Genomic DNA, 14,905 nt, shown 5'->3' on the forward strand with positions numbered 1-14,905 from the left:
CCTCCCTCGATTGGAAGGTTAGGAAGAAAGTAGGGAGTCATCCAGGTCCAAGGCTACTACGACCTTGTTCCATAGCAGGACACTGGTGGATGGCCCAATGTTAGAAATGCGAGGAGGAGGGATGGGTGACAGGAGCGAGAATGGAATGGCTGCTTGGTCTGTCCATATGAGTGGCCGCGGGGGGAGCGTGGAGATAAGGTTAGTGGAAGTGAAAATTGCATGTGGGGTATGTCCTGCTGCGTGAGAGGCACCTGTTACCTGCTGAGTGATGTCTAGGGTTTCCAGGTTGTCCATGAGTGGTTGTGTCATGGGGTTGTCTAGGGTGTTGAGCCATTTGTTGAGGTCTCCTAACAAAGTGAGGAAGGGTGGGAGCCAGGATGGCTGCTACCGTGTTAACGAAGTGTGTGTAGCCAGGGGTTATGGGGTGGCGGGATCTATAGATGAGTACGAAGCTGTGGGTAATTGAGGGGTTGATGAGAAATTTCACTCGGAGGGATTCACAGTCTGCGTTGCGTTCCTGCGCTTCCGATTTTGAGGTGGATAGGTGAGCTTTATGAAGGATGGCGATCCCGCCTGCTCTGCTCGTTCTGTTGAGAGTAACAAGTGTCTAGTCAGGAGGGAATGCCTCATGTGCGATGGGTTTTAAGTCATCGGAGAACCAGGTTTCTGTGATGAACAGGATGTCTGGGCTTTCCCACGAGATGAGGTCATATGTGTTTCTGTTTTTGGCACCAGATCTGGCATTGATGAGAACGTATGACAGAAGGAAAGAATGGCTGAGGTTGTTGGCCCCTGTAGAGGCATGCAGAGGAGGGCTGGGAAGGGTGGTTGGGGATGGATAGGGAGGGGTCCCCCTAGTGGAGGCCTCTTGGGGGTGCATGGAGTGTATAGGGGGAGGATGGGGAATTTGTAGTGCGATGTGGTGTAAGGGCAAGGTTAGGGTTGAGGAGGATGGGGCAGGGAGAAGGGGAGTATTTGTTTGTGGGAGGCCGGTTGTCTCTGCTGTTCTGATGGTGGGTGGAGGTTTTGAGCAGTCTTTGGGTCGGTGGAAAGAGTGTTTGTGATGTGAGGATCCTTGGGGGAAAGTCTGGTGTGGTAGTAGGCAGAGAAGGGAGAGTGTGTGAAGGTGATAAAGGTGACGGGTCGGGTGGGGGTGATGGCGAGGGAGCAGGGTGGTGACTGGGGTCTACGAGAGAGGGAGTTGGAGAGTGGAGTTGGAATGAGTGGAGGGGTGGGAGGTTGGGGTAGAGGCTGGATTGCTTATTTTCAGGGGACAGTTGAAGAGGGTAGAGGGGTTAGTACCGGCGGTTTTAAAGGATGTGTTGAAGAGAGACTTCACTGGGTTTGGAGAGATGGGGGATGTTGTAATGGAGTAGGTGACATGTGTGTGTAGGGATCTAGGGGCAAATAGGATGAGGTTTGCAGATGTGAGAAGGTCTGTGTTTTACAGATTATGTGTTTAAGGGTGGTTCTTGGGTGCCTGTGGTCTGTGTGTCTGTCAGTTGGTGGGTCTGCTGACAAGGGGGTGTTGGCGAGGGGTGCCTGAGTGGCACTTAAGGATGGGAAGGATGAGGTGGTAGGGGGTCTGGTGGGTGTGAGGGAGGAAGGGGACACTGTGGGAGGGTTGGGGCGGAGGAAGCAGTATGGTGTTGAGGGGGTTGTTCCCCCGAGGGCTGGACGTGTGGAGAGTGCGGGGGAAGGAAATGGGCAGGTGGGGTCAGAAGATCTTCTGGCGCGTCACAGTGCCCCTCGGGTCTGTGAGTTACATGGCATGATGTACAGACTGTTGCATCTGTTCTGGTGGCTAGCAGGGTGAGTGGTGATCCTTTCAGACTAGGAGTGCTCCTAAGAGGAAGATAGATTTGTCAAACAACAGGTAGAATGTAAGGGGGTTATTCTCCGAGTGCAGCAGGGTTCAATGTAGCACAAAGCAGCTAAAATGAGGCTATAATCAAACGGTGGCTATATTCAGAATGAAGCTAATTCACGCCTGTGGCTATACTTTAGTATTCAGCTAAATCCAAGTCAGTGGCTAACTCAAGTATCCAACTAAATGTAAAACAGTGGTTAAATCAAATATCCAGCTAAATGTAAAACAGTGGCTAACACGGATTTACAACTAAATTTAAACACTGGCTAACTCAAATATCCAGCTACAATTAAAACAGAGGCTAACTCAAATATCCAGTTACATTTAAAACAGTGGCTAACTCAAATAGCCAGCTAAGTTTAAAACAGTGGCTAACTCTAATATCCAGCTGGTTTATAGTGATTTTTTCGAATGGCATATTTTCGAATGCCATTTTCTCGACACAATGTTGCCGAAATTTCTGTTCCCGAATGTTTCTTTTTTTCTTTTCTTTTTGAAATGGGGGGGCCGGGAGGGATCCCCCCAAACCCACTTTTTGTAAACACTTTTTTTTACTTACGAAACCAAAAAAAACATATAAAATAAAAAAATAATACATTTGAAAAAAAAGATTTCAGCAAAATGTTTTCTACAAAATGGTGTTTCGAAAATAAGTTTTCTGAAAAAATGACAGGATACCATCGAGCTAGGTTTAATATGCGGCTAACTCAAGTATCTAGCGAGATTCAAAACATACATTATATTCTATGGCACAGCTAAAATGTAAAAACAGTGGCTAACTCAAATATCCAGCTACGTTTAAACGGTTGCTACCTCAAGTATCTAGCTGGATTCAAAACATACGCTATAATCTATTGCACAGTCAAAATGTAAAAACAGTGGCTAACTCAAATATACAGTTAAATTAAAACAGTGGCTAACTCTAATATCCAGCTATGTTTAAACTGTGGCTAACTAAAATATCTAGCAGGATTCAAAACTTACGGCATATTCTGTTGCACAGCTAAAATGTAAAAACAGTGGCTAACTCAAAAATCCAGCTATGTTTAAACGGTGGCTACCTCAAGTATCCAGCTAGATTCAAAACATACGCTATAATCTATTGCACAGTCAAAATGTAAAAACAGTGGCTGGCTCAAATATCCAGCTACATTTCAAGCAATGGCTAATTCCAATATCCAGCTAAATTTAGAACAGTGGCTAACTCAAATATACAGCTAGATTCGAAACATATGTTTCATTCTATTGCACAGCTAAAATCTAAAAACAGTGGCTAACTCAAATAACCAGCTAAATTTAAAACAGTGGCTAACTCAAATATCCAGCTACGTTTAAACAGTAGCTATATTCAAAACATAAAATGATTGTCTAGTGTGCACAGTTACACTCTAATATGCATCTAGAGTCAATACATTGGCTAAACTCGAATGTGCAGTTAGGTTCAATATTCTAGCTGTGTTCTAGCAGTGCAGCTAAATTCGATAGAGTGTATACTGTAGGCGTGGTGGTGAAAGACAAAGGCTACGTTTAGGTAGGCACAAAACAGAAAGGAAATTCGATGTAGAGGCTATAATTTAACAAAAGCAGCTAGTGTCAGTACAACTAGTTGTGTTCTAAGATACAGCTGAGTTTAGAGACATACGTTGTATATGCTAGAGTAGCTACAATCACAAACTGTTGCAAATACAATACAGGCTGTGCAACTAACTGGATCTCTCTTACATGGGAGCTGCTGCAGATCGTTTTAGGGGCCTGGCCATGGCGCCCAGTGCAAACAGGTGCTAACAGGCAAGGGGAGGTGGCTTTTGGTTCCAGTCACGTGATACTATCACAGACCAATAGGGAAAGAAGGAAGGCGGGCAGGTGGTGTGGAGAGAGGAGGTGCTGGGGATGGGGAAGGGAAGGAAGAGAAAATGGATGCCCGGGTCGAGGACACCAACAAAATGCAGCAGATACAAACACTCTGCTGGTGCGGTGAACAAAATGGGCAAAGAGGTGTGCAGCCGATGGAAAAAACCCTCCCGTCTTCGTAAGGTGTCCGGTCAAGTCACAGAGTCACGGACCAATGGGGAAAGAAGGAAGGCGGGCACGGGTGTGGGTAGAGGAGGGCATGGGAGGGGCAGGAGGTGGGGAAGTGGTATACCATGGAATGTTTAGTGGCATAATGGTAGTCTAAATGAAAAGTAACATCTGAGTATGAACATTTTGAAGGCTAGTAATGTTTTGCCATTTAGCTTTGTTCCTTCTTTTATACTAATTTCTAAAAGGGATGCAGAGCCAGAGGTACTTTATTGCCCGATTGTTGAAAGTTTATGCCATTTTGCTCCCTCTGACAATAGGAAAGTTTGTTTTACCCAATATAAATGCTAAAGTAACCGTTTTACAGAGTGAAGCCGGCCTGGAGGCCAGCACTGGTGAAATATCTAACGCTTGACATTGGCACAGCCTGATACATAACATACCTCTCAGCTCACCTGTGTTCTCCGGGTATGACCTACTCTGGACTCAGTTCACACTCACAGGAAGCTCCATACTCCTCCATAGACTTTAATGGACCCGCTCCCACCAAAAACAAAGTATTTCCCCGAATTGGAGTCCCAATAGGATGAGAGATATGAGAGCCATGGAGACAGGTCTTTACATTTGTTTTGCTAGGTGGTCCCATGACATGTCTGACACCCATAGTCCTGGCTATTCAGTCAACAGCAGTTTGCATTATGACATTTCCAGTTACTTTCCCACCATTCCTACTTACTCTATTTGGTACTTTTGGAGAAAAATATTCCCCCACATCATGTCCATGCCTCGTTTGTTGCTTTGAACGGTTGTATCGTATAATATTTTTTTCCGCTAGAAATCCGGTGTTATAGGTACCAGAATGGAAAGATAAACCAAATCTGGACTGGATGGGCTTCTCACAAGTAACACTGGACACTTGAGTAGCCTCCGTAATGTGCATAGCAAAGAGCAGAGAACAAATAAACTGATGGTGTCTATAGCAGATGTATTTAGATGTTTAAGAAACTATGTGCACCAATCGCTCTAGAGCACTTAGAGAGCTAATGGCGATATCCAGCTATCTTATATATCGGCTGTGAGTGGTGCATTCTCTACTGCGTGTTCATCTACACTCTGATACTCAGAGTTCAGCTTTTCAATTATACATGAAGATCTGCAAGTGACAGAATGCAAGAGAAGGAGGGGGTTGGATGTCCTATTCACATGTGATAATAGGACAATTTGAGGTGACTACAGTCGACTGAGGGTTGGTTAGAATATCAGTTAAGGTCGCTTGCTGTTTTCATTATCTGTTGCAGGTAGGAAACATGTTTTGCATTATGTGGATAAAAAGGGCAGATTTAAAAAAGGCATTGCTTTGCTTATCAAATAAGCAGACAGCGTTATACTTTTAAAAGTACTCAGTTGACCTTGTCTTTCACAGTCATCTACTGTGAGCTGCTGCGGGGACTTGGCTGCAAGATGCATATGACCGACCACAGTTAATAAACCCCACTTTAGCACCGTTCCAGAAGGATTGGAATTCGGAACATGAAAGGGTCACCAAAGATGAACTTGCCCACATGGCCCATTTACCGTTCATTGCTGTCTGCTGGACAGAATTTATCTGAAATCGAGCTGTAAACCAAAGCTCCCAGGAAGGAAACTGTACTGATAGCAAAGTAGGACGGCTATTCATGGAAGCCCTGGTCCTAAGACCGGACTGGACATTCTAAATTCGACAACTTTAGTAAACATTGGAGGGGTAGTATACCCCATGCAGCTGTGCGCGTGCCTGCATACATTTAATTTTTGCCATGGATCCGGTATACAGTGTTTATATCGAATAATTTTATATTGAATGCCCATATATCGAATTTTTTATATTGGAAACCTGCAAATTGAATTTAGGATTGCGGTAAAGGGTTAAATATGTTTGGGAAACGGTCGGGTGGGGTTGGAAATGGGGGTTTAGGGGGATATTCGAGATATGTGCATTCAATATAAAATATTTTGATATAAATACATGTAACCCACAGATCCTTGTAATGTGATATATAGCTGGAGCTGGCATGGAACCACCATCAAGTGATGGCCCAACTGGGGGATGTGTGCATCCTTGGGTTTCCCTGTGCAGCGTTTCCTCTTGAGATGCCTTGCATTGGAGTAAGTCCGGCACCGTCTGATGACCATCCTTGAAATATGGGGTTAGCTTTGCACAGGTACAGAGTCACTCCTTTGACTGGCAAGAGTACACCGGGATTACCAGGAAGTGGCAGCGAGCCTCCCGCTGGCTCCCTATTATCCTCCCACAGGCATCAAAAGCTGCCACTAACACCAGGGACTGGAGCTCTGTGCTAATCTGCCTGTGTGTAGCAGTGGTGCGGCTGTGAGACCAATCTGAGCTCCAGAAATGATGGTTCTTCTAACACTGCCATGCACCAACGGAGGTAAGAAGAGTGTGAATGAGTTGACACTGCCCTCTGTGTTGCATGCAACAATGCATTGGGTGTGGTCAGCCGCAAGAAGGCTGCAATGATTTCTCAGTACAGTCAAGTCCATATACCTTTGCGCTTCCGCAGTGTTCCGCTGTTGCTCACTGTTCAGGCAATGAAATCATTTGATTGGGTGTAGAGATGATTTTCACACTCCAGGTTGCTGCAAATGTAACACGAACGGATGTGTGTGTACAATGACACAAAAGAGAGGGGAGGGGAGTCGAGAAGGTGGTACAGAGAGAACGGAAGGAAGAAGGAGCTTCCAAGGCAATGCCTGGGCGTGCAATCATGAAGCGAGTGGTGAGACCTCCCCCAGCCCACATAAACACACAGCACACACGTCACAAGCAACACACAAAGGGGTCTCTACAACACAATCAGTGACAGAGCATTCACTAATGCGTGAACATATCAGTAGGGTACAAAGAGATCCACAACTGGGATAATATCAAATATATATATATATATATATATGTTTATTGAGCAAACTACATAATCACTATAACCAATGGGTAAAACAATAATAAAGGAAAAGCACGTCACGTCTAATACGCCACGACGTCATGCACGCAGGGACAACGGTCACATGACGTTTTTCTTACGCTTATTTATATATTTAAAAAATAATTATTTGCTCTGAAAACAACACGACCATTAACTCTGAATGCAACTTACAAGGAGTGGAGCTACCTCTGCCATGACAGCGAATGGTTAACATCGTAGTCACCGCTAGAGATGGTGTTCCACTGATGAGCAAAGAAAGAAAATACATTTTTTTGGGTTTTAAAAAACTTCAGATATTTTTTTCTGACTCGTTTTCAGGGAGGACATAAAACAAGAAAATAGACAGAAAATGTAATGATGGTTATGTGCCACTTGCAAAATGTAATCGATCGACTGGCCCTGTCCTTGAGGTTAATGGTTACAGCAATCTCAAGTTATTATCCTGTGTCAGGCGCTGATACTTAATGAAGACCTGTCTTTTTTCCTTTGCATGCTGGCACTTCAGGCCACTGGTGTTTAATGGGAAGGGTAACACCACCAGGAGCAGGCAGAATTCCGACAACTTGCTCACACCAGGCAGGGGGCACCTTGAGATCTGTGTGGTCATATCTCTTTGTGTTTGCATCTCTCACAACAGTCTTCACGGTCGTGGAGATCCCCTAACAGGTGTGGAAGGTTCCCCTTCACATCTATTTGTCCCAGCCTAAATTCCTTGAAAAAGGGTCTCTTTGTATTAGTTGCCTGTTGCATGGGAACACACAGGCAAGAGTAATATGGGCTTCAGTTGACAATAGGGTTGCCACCTGTGTTTTATTGCAAAAACCGGATTTGAGGTTCCACCCCCTGAACACACCCCTTTTATAGATTTGAAAACGGTATTACAATAGTAAAGGGGGGGAAGAGGGACATATGTTTGCTGGTATTTTTTAATATACCTATATATAGCTTAAGTAATCTGCATTGTTAAAATAAAAAATGATGTAAGGAAGAAAAAGGCATTTCACTAAATAACGAACCATACATTTTTTGGCTTAGTAAATAAAGTTGACCTGGTTCTGCCAAAATCGAATCCAGTGACTGTCAAGCTGTTCAGATTTTGACAAGCTGGCCATTGCCCACCTGCCCATCTTGCCAGATCAATAGATGATATTGATCATTTCATTTCTGAATAGATTAATACTTGAAAGTCAGTGAAACATTGGAATATATCAGTAGGTTAAGAACCTACAGCAGAGCTCTAGTTCCAGGTTGCAAATAACTGACTGCTGTGGGCACATGAACCCACCAATCCAAACATTTCAAAAGAATCTTACAGGGAGGAAAGGTGAGAGCGATTCTTTCAACATTTTATAAAGCACACGCCAACAACAGAATAGTGTGTTGCAATTTATAATAAACATTGCCATTATTGCCCAACCAAATTAGTTTTAAAGGAGCAAGAAAGTTTAAAAAGCATGTTTTGGCACAACTAGCATTAAATTGTCTCTTCCCACTCACTGGCCACTTTTTAGAGATAATAGGCCAAACACAAAAATGCTGCCAGATAATATTTTCCACTCCAATCAGATTAATTTCGTCACATGAGATGAGATGCTGAGCCAGGTACATTGACACTTACAACAGACTTTTCCCAGTGTCTCCAAATCTTTCACAAAAACAGGCCTGTTATTAAATCTCACCATTTTATCCTTGTTGTTGCACTTGTTAAGCCTATCATTAAGCAACATTATGAATATCTTGCTCCCTTACACAATAATCAGAGCCCCCAGCTAATAGTGTTTTCGTGATCATTAAAAATACTGCAGAATCAGCGATTAAAAAAATTCTCGTCACCGTATGAGGGGGAAAATGAAAGAAGGGGAGATCAGTGGGCCCGAGAGGAAGTAGTGGGCTAAATGGGGAGTGATGGGCAAGAAAGCAGGGAAGGAGCAGGGGAGCCAGAGAGGGCGTGCTGGGCAAGAGGAGGAGTGGTGGCCCAGAAAGCAAAGCAGGAGAGCGGTGGGCCAGAAAGCAGAGAGGGAGCATTGGGCCAGAGGGGGAGAGGTGGTCCAGAAAGCAAAGCGGGAGAGCAGCGGGCCAGAAAGCAGAGAGGGAGCAGTGGGTCAGAGGGGGACGGTGGTCTAGAAAGCAGAGAGGGAGCAGTGGGCCAGAGGGGGAGCGGCGGTCCAGAAAGCAGAGAGGGAGCAGTGGGCCAAAGGGGGAGCGGTGGACCAGAAAGCAGAGAGGGAATGGTGAGCCAAAGGGGGGGGGGGGTGGGCCAGAAAGCAGAGAGGGAGTGGTGAGCCAGAGGGGGAGTGGTGGGCCAGAAAGCAGAGAGGGAGTGGTGAGCCAGAGGGGGAGTGGTGGGCCAGAAAGCAGAGAGGGAGTGTTGAGCCAGAGGGGGAGTGGTGGGCCAGAAAGCAGAGAGGGAGCAGTGGGCCAGAGGGGGACGGTGGTCCAGAAAGCAAAGAGGGAGCAGTAGGCCAGAGGTGGAGCGGTGGGCCAGAAAGCAGAGAGGAAGTGGTGAGCCAGAGGGGGAGTGGTGGGCCAGAAAGCAGAGAGGGAGTGGTGAGCCAGAGGGGGAGTGGTGGGCCAGAAAGCAGACAGGGAGTGGTGAGCCAGAGGGGGAGTGGTGGGCCAGAAAGCAGAGAGGGAGCAGTGGCGCCAGAGAGTGAACAGTGGGGCCAGAGAGGGAACAGTAAGCCAGAAAGCAGCGAGAGAGTGATGGCCACAGGGGAGAGATGGCGCCTAGAAACATGTGTGCAGGAGCGTTATAAATACAATATCATATCATATGAAAGCAGGGAAGAGGTGGGAGGCAAGAAGGGGACCAGTGAGTCCGAAAGCAGAGAGGGCGCAGTGGTGCCAGAGAGGGAGCATTGGGCTAGAGGGGGAGCAGTGGGGTCAGAAAGGGAGCAGTTGGGCCAGAGGGGGAGTAGTGGGTCCAAAGAGGGATCCCTGATCCAGAAAGCAGATGAGGAGTGCTGGGCTAGAAAGTAGAGGGAGAGTGGTCGAACATGAAGCAGAGGGGGAGGGGGCAGTGGGACAGGAAAAGACGGAGCAGTGGGTGGAAAAGAGGGAGTGAGCTGCAGATTAGGAGACATGATAGGGCAAGGGCACTATAGACTAGGAAAAAGAAAGTTTCGGACTGTAGACTGCAGAAGGAACTGGAAAGGGTTAGGTGTGAATTTAGAGCAAAGTTAGGAGTGTAGCAGGGGCTGAGCAGCGCGAGTTGTGAGTTGGCTATGCAACAGATCAAGTGAGTATGCTGGCAGAGTGAGAGGCTTGGGAGAGTAAATTGTGATGGAGAATTGGTGAGAGTGAGGGATGTCAGTCAGTGGGGGAGTGTCAGTGCTCGGGGGATTGGAAAATATAGAAGGGGAATGTTTGCACCATTATAACTGATAACATTTGAAAAAGTTACTAATCAGGCAGATCACACACATTAAACCATTAAGTAGAGTCAAACAAACACAAACACTGTTCTGCCAAGACAGGGACATCTATTTGTAGCTTCCTGTACTGTCTATCCCTAGCAACCTGCCTCTCATGCAGGCTGGCTCCCTAGCACCCTCCAGTCAATAATAAATATTGTACAATAAATACATTTTTGGCTGCACTCATTTGTTTTTTTTTATGCCACAAAATGTTCAATTTCATGCTGCAATATCCAGGAGGGTCTGAATAATAAAGTTACATTTTCCCAATGGAAATGCAGATCACTAGATACAGAGGTTGTGAAGCAGATATGTACATATACCTTTGCGCCATTTCAGTCAAGTGTGAGTGGTTTATTCTGTGCTAAGTCAGTGAAACATTGGAATAGATCAGTAGGTTAAGAACCTACAGCAGAGCTCTAGTTCCAGGTTGCAAATAACTGACTGCTGTGGGCACATGAACCCACCAATCCAAACATTTCAAAAGAATCTTACAGGGAGGAAAGGTGAGAGCGATTCTTTCAACATTTTATAAAGCACACGCCAACAACAGAATAGTGTGTTGCAATTTATAATAAACATTGCCATTATTGCCCAACCAAATTAGTTTTAAAGGAGCAAGAAAGTTTAAAAAGCATGTTTTGGCACAACTAGCATTAAATTGTCTCTTCCCACTCACTGGCCACTTTTTAGAGATAATAGGCCAAACACAAAAATGCTGCCAGATAATATTTTCCACTCCAATCAGATTCATTTCGTCACATGAGATGAGAGGCTGAGCCAGGTACATTGACACTTACAACAGACTTTTCCCAGTGTCTCCAAATCTTTCACAAAAACAGGCCTGTTATTAAATCTCACCATTTTATCCTTGTTGTTGCACTTGTTAAGCCTATCATTAAGCAACATTATGAATATCTTGCTCCCTTACACAATAATCAGAGCCCCCAGCTAATAGTGTTTTCGTGATCATTAAAAATACTGCAGAATCAGCGATTAAAAAAATTCTCGTCACCGTATGAGGGGGAAAATGAAAGAAGGGGAGATCAGTGGGCCCGAGAGGAAGTAGTGGGCTAAATGGGGAGTGATGGGCAAGAAAGCAGGGAAGGAGCAGGGGAGCCAGAGAGGGCGTGCTGGGCAAGAGGAGGAGTGGTGGCCCAGAAAGCAAAGCAGGAGAGCGGTGGGCCAGAAAGCAGAGAGGGAGCATTGGGCCAGAGGGGGAGAGGTGGTCCAGAAAGCAAAGCGGGAGAGCAGCGGGCCAGAAAGCAGAGAGGGAGCAGTGGGCCAGAGGGGGACGGTGGTCTAGAAAGCAGAGAGGGAGCAGTGGGCCAGAGGGGGAGCGGCGGTCCAGAAAGCAGAGAGGGAGCAGTGGGCCAAAGGGGGAGCGGTGGACCAGAAAGCAGAGAGGGAGTGGTGAGCCAAAGGGGGGGTGGTGGGCCAGAAAGCAGAGAGGGAGTGGTGAGCCATAGGGGGAGTGGTGGGCCAGAAAGCAGAGAGGGAGTGGTGAGCCAGAGGGGGAGTGGTGGGCCAGAAAGCAGAGAGGGAGTGTTGAGCCAGAGGGGGAGTGGTGGGCCAGAAAGCAGAGAGGGAGCAGTGGGCCAGAGGGGGACGATGGTCCAGAAAGCAAAGAGGGAGCAGTAGGCCAGAGGTGGAGCGGTGGGCCAGAAAGCAGAGAGGGAGTGGTGAGCCAGAGGGGGAGTGGTGGGCCAGAAAGCAGAGAGGGAGCAGTGGCGCCAGAGAGTGAACAGTGGGGCCAGAGAGGGAACAGTAAGCCAGAAAGCAGCGAGAGAGTGATGGCCACAGGGGAGAGATGGCGCCTAGAAACATGTGTGCAGGAGCGTTATAAATACAATATCATATCATATGAAAGCAGGGAAGAGGTGGGAGGCAAGAAGGGGACCAGTGAGTCCGAAAGCAGAGAGGGCGCAGTGGTGCCAGAGAGGGAGCATTGGGCTAGAGGGGGAGCAGTGGGGTCAGAAAGGGAGCAGTTGGGCCAGAGGGGGAGTAGTGCGTCCAAAGAGGGATCCCTGATCCAGAAAGCAGATGAGGAGTGCTGGGCTAGTAAGTAGAGGGAGAGTGGTCGAACATGAAGCAGAGGGGGAGGGGGCAGTGGGACAGGAAAAGACGGAGCAGTGGGTGGAAAAGAGGGAGTGAGCTGCAGATTAGGAGACATGATAGGGCAAGGGCACTATAGACTAGGAAAAAGAAAGACTGCAGAAGGAACTGGAAAGGGTTAGGTGTGAATTTAGAGCAAAGTTAGGAGTGTAGCAGGGACTGAGCAGCGCAAGTTGTTGGTTGGCTATGCAACAGATCAAGTGAGTATGCTGGCAGAGTGAGAGGCTTGGGAGTGTAAATTGAGATGGAGAATTGGTGAGAGTGAGGGATGTCAGTCAGTGGGGGAGTGTCAGTGCTCGGGGGATTGGAAAATATAGAAGGGGAATGTTTGCACCATTATAACTGATAACATTTGAAAAAGTTACTAATCAGGCAGATCACACACATTAAACCATTAAGTAGAGTCAAACAAACACAAACACTGTTCTGCCAAGACAGGGACATCTATTTGTAGCTTCCTGTACTGTCTATCCCTAGTAACCTGCCTCTCATGCAGGCTGGCTCCCTAGCACCCTCCAGTCAATAATAAATATTGTACAATAAATACATTTTTGGCTGCACTCATTTGTTTTTTTTTATGCCACAAAATGTTCAATTTCATGCTGCAATATCCAGGAGGGTCTGAATAATAAAGTTAAATTTTCCCAATGGAAATGCAGATCACTAGATACAGAGGTTGTGAAGCAGATATGTACATATACCTTTGCGCCATTTCAGTCAAGTGTGAGTGGTTTATTCTGTGCTAAGTGTTTCTCTGCATTCTGGTATTCATATCAACGTTTTGCTTTTCATTCATCAATGCCGAACTGTAAGTGACAGAATGCAAAAAAGAGCCCACCTGGATGCCCTATCTAAATGTGAAACTGCAACATCTTGAGGTGTCTGAAGTTGTAAATAAACCAGGTGTTCAGCATATTGTTTTGCATGGGTGTGAATACAATTTGCAATGTGTTTAAACAAGCCTGCAGCATTGTAGATTTCGGTAAATATACAATTGACCTTTTATTTCACAAATAACCCGTATAACTTGGTAGTCTGCTGTCTGGACTTATCTTTAAAATGCATATGAGCCATCAAAAGTAACAGCTAACACATTAGCACTTTATAAGCAGAGTTGGAGTTTTGCACATGAAATGGTCACTGAAGATGTGCCTGCCCTGTGGCGGCCCAGTTTCTATTAATTGATTGCTACCTACTGGGCAGCCCTTATCTGACATTCGCACCTGGGGAAAGGCACTTAGCCAATCAGGTGGCTTGAACAGCGGGCGAGACTAGACATTCTTCTTCGCTGTCCATGCCAGTCGAGGCCCTTCCCTGGGTGGTGCCATTTTTGTTTTTTGTTGCTAATGTGGGGAGGCAACAGGGAGCGTCTCCTTGTTGCCTCTCTACCACACCCCCGCCTCAAAATCCCCCAGATTCCCTTTCACACCCCCACCCTCCATTCCCACTTAACTGCAGGACCAGAGCTCTGTGCTCCGGTCCTGGTGCTCCTCCAGTCTCCCGGCCACCGCCATAGACATTGAAAAGGGACTTTGTCCCTTTTCAATATGGCGGCGCCCATTATTTTTCTTTTTTCTTCCGGGTTCGGCTGCGCAAGCAGCACAAATCTCCTGAGGAAAAATAATGAAATCCATTTGCACCCTGGATGAACCCTGGCATGCAAATGGCTTTCATACTCGGTCAGGAGGGTGGACATGGTCGGTAACGTGTGTAAATCACAGCTCCAAGGTACACTGCAAGAAGCCCATTAAGTTCTGGCTGTCACACATCTTAAAACGTAAAAGCCCACAGCTGGCTCCTGCTGCACCACTGGCTTCTGAATCTTGAAACAAAGACTGCCACCCCGCGGGAGACATACATCGGGATTTATTTTATGTAAACCGGACAAAGCTCCAAAATAGGTGGCAAACTCTATTGACAAAGTCAGCTACCATGGTAACAGGCTGATATGTTGTTTACATAATGATGTCACCTGCATGGTGAAGAATCTACCCTTTTAATTCCTCGTGTTAGCATTAGGACTGGTAACAGATGGCTAATGTTTTCACTGACCAATAGGGCTCGAGGCCTAAAAAGAAAAGTGGGGGGACTCTGACGCATGCAGTGGGGAGTGACGTCAAAGGCAGTGAACGTAAATTGAAAGAAAATCGCATATTTCGTTTCAGGATGTCCTTCCTAGCTCAAGAAAGTTCAAAGGCGTGAGAAGCCTTTCCCAAGAGAACATGTTTTCTAAAAACATTGCTTGGTAAATTGAAAAGCTCTGCACCTTTATGTATCACAATGTGTAAAAAAGTCTTCTGCGCAGCAGAAAGCCAATAAGGGGGTTACACGAGTATTTTAAAAACATGTTATTAAATGAAAACACACAAGGGAGACAGCGCGAAAAGTGTGTTGGGAGCCGTCTGTCAGGGATGACTAAGCAAACCTAACCATAGCAGGCACTTTGAGCTCTTGGTTTGTTTTACGACTACAGGTGATAGTGTTTAGTGGGTCTTCGCCAACTT

At 46.2% G+C, this 14,905-nt stretch overlaps 1 protein-coding gene across 16 annotated transcripts in view; it reads right to left on the reverse strand.

Annotated features, from left to right (window-relative positions):
* The window catches only part of CELF3 (CUGBP Elav-like family member 3), a 331,245-nt gene that overhangs the window by 28,309 nt on the left and 288,031 nt on the right, over window positions 1-14,905 (reverse strand). Inside the window, exons 14-15 of one of the 16 annotated variants that reach the window (XR_011304211.1) lie at window positions 7,042-7,112; window positions 6,435-6,526 (exon numbers count right to left, since the gene is read on the reverse strand). The exons of 14 other annotated variants lie outside the window; for them this stretch is intronic. The gene's annotated coding sequence lies outside the window, so the exon portion shown is untranslated. The remainder of the gene's footprint in view (window positions 1-6,434; window positions 6,527-7,041; window positions 7,113-14,905) is intronic. One more of the 16 variants, XR_011304210.1, reaches the window with a different exon arrangement.

The sequence above is a fragment of the Ambystoma mexicanum genome, chromosome 1p, assembly GCF_040938575.1.
Source record: "Ambystoma mexicanum isolate Mex_15411 chromosome 1p, UKY_AmexF1_1, whole genome shotgun sequence".
NCBI classification, from domain to species: Eukaryota; Metazoa; Chordata; class Amphibia; order Caudata; family Ambystomatidae; genus Ambystoma; species Ambystoma mexicanum.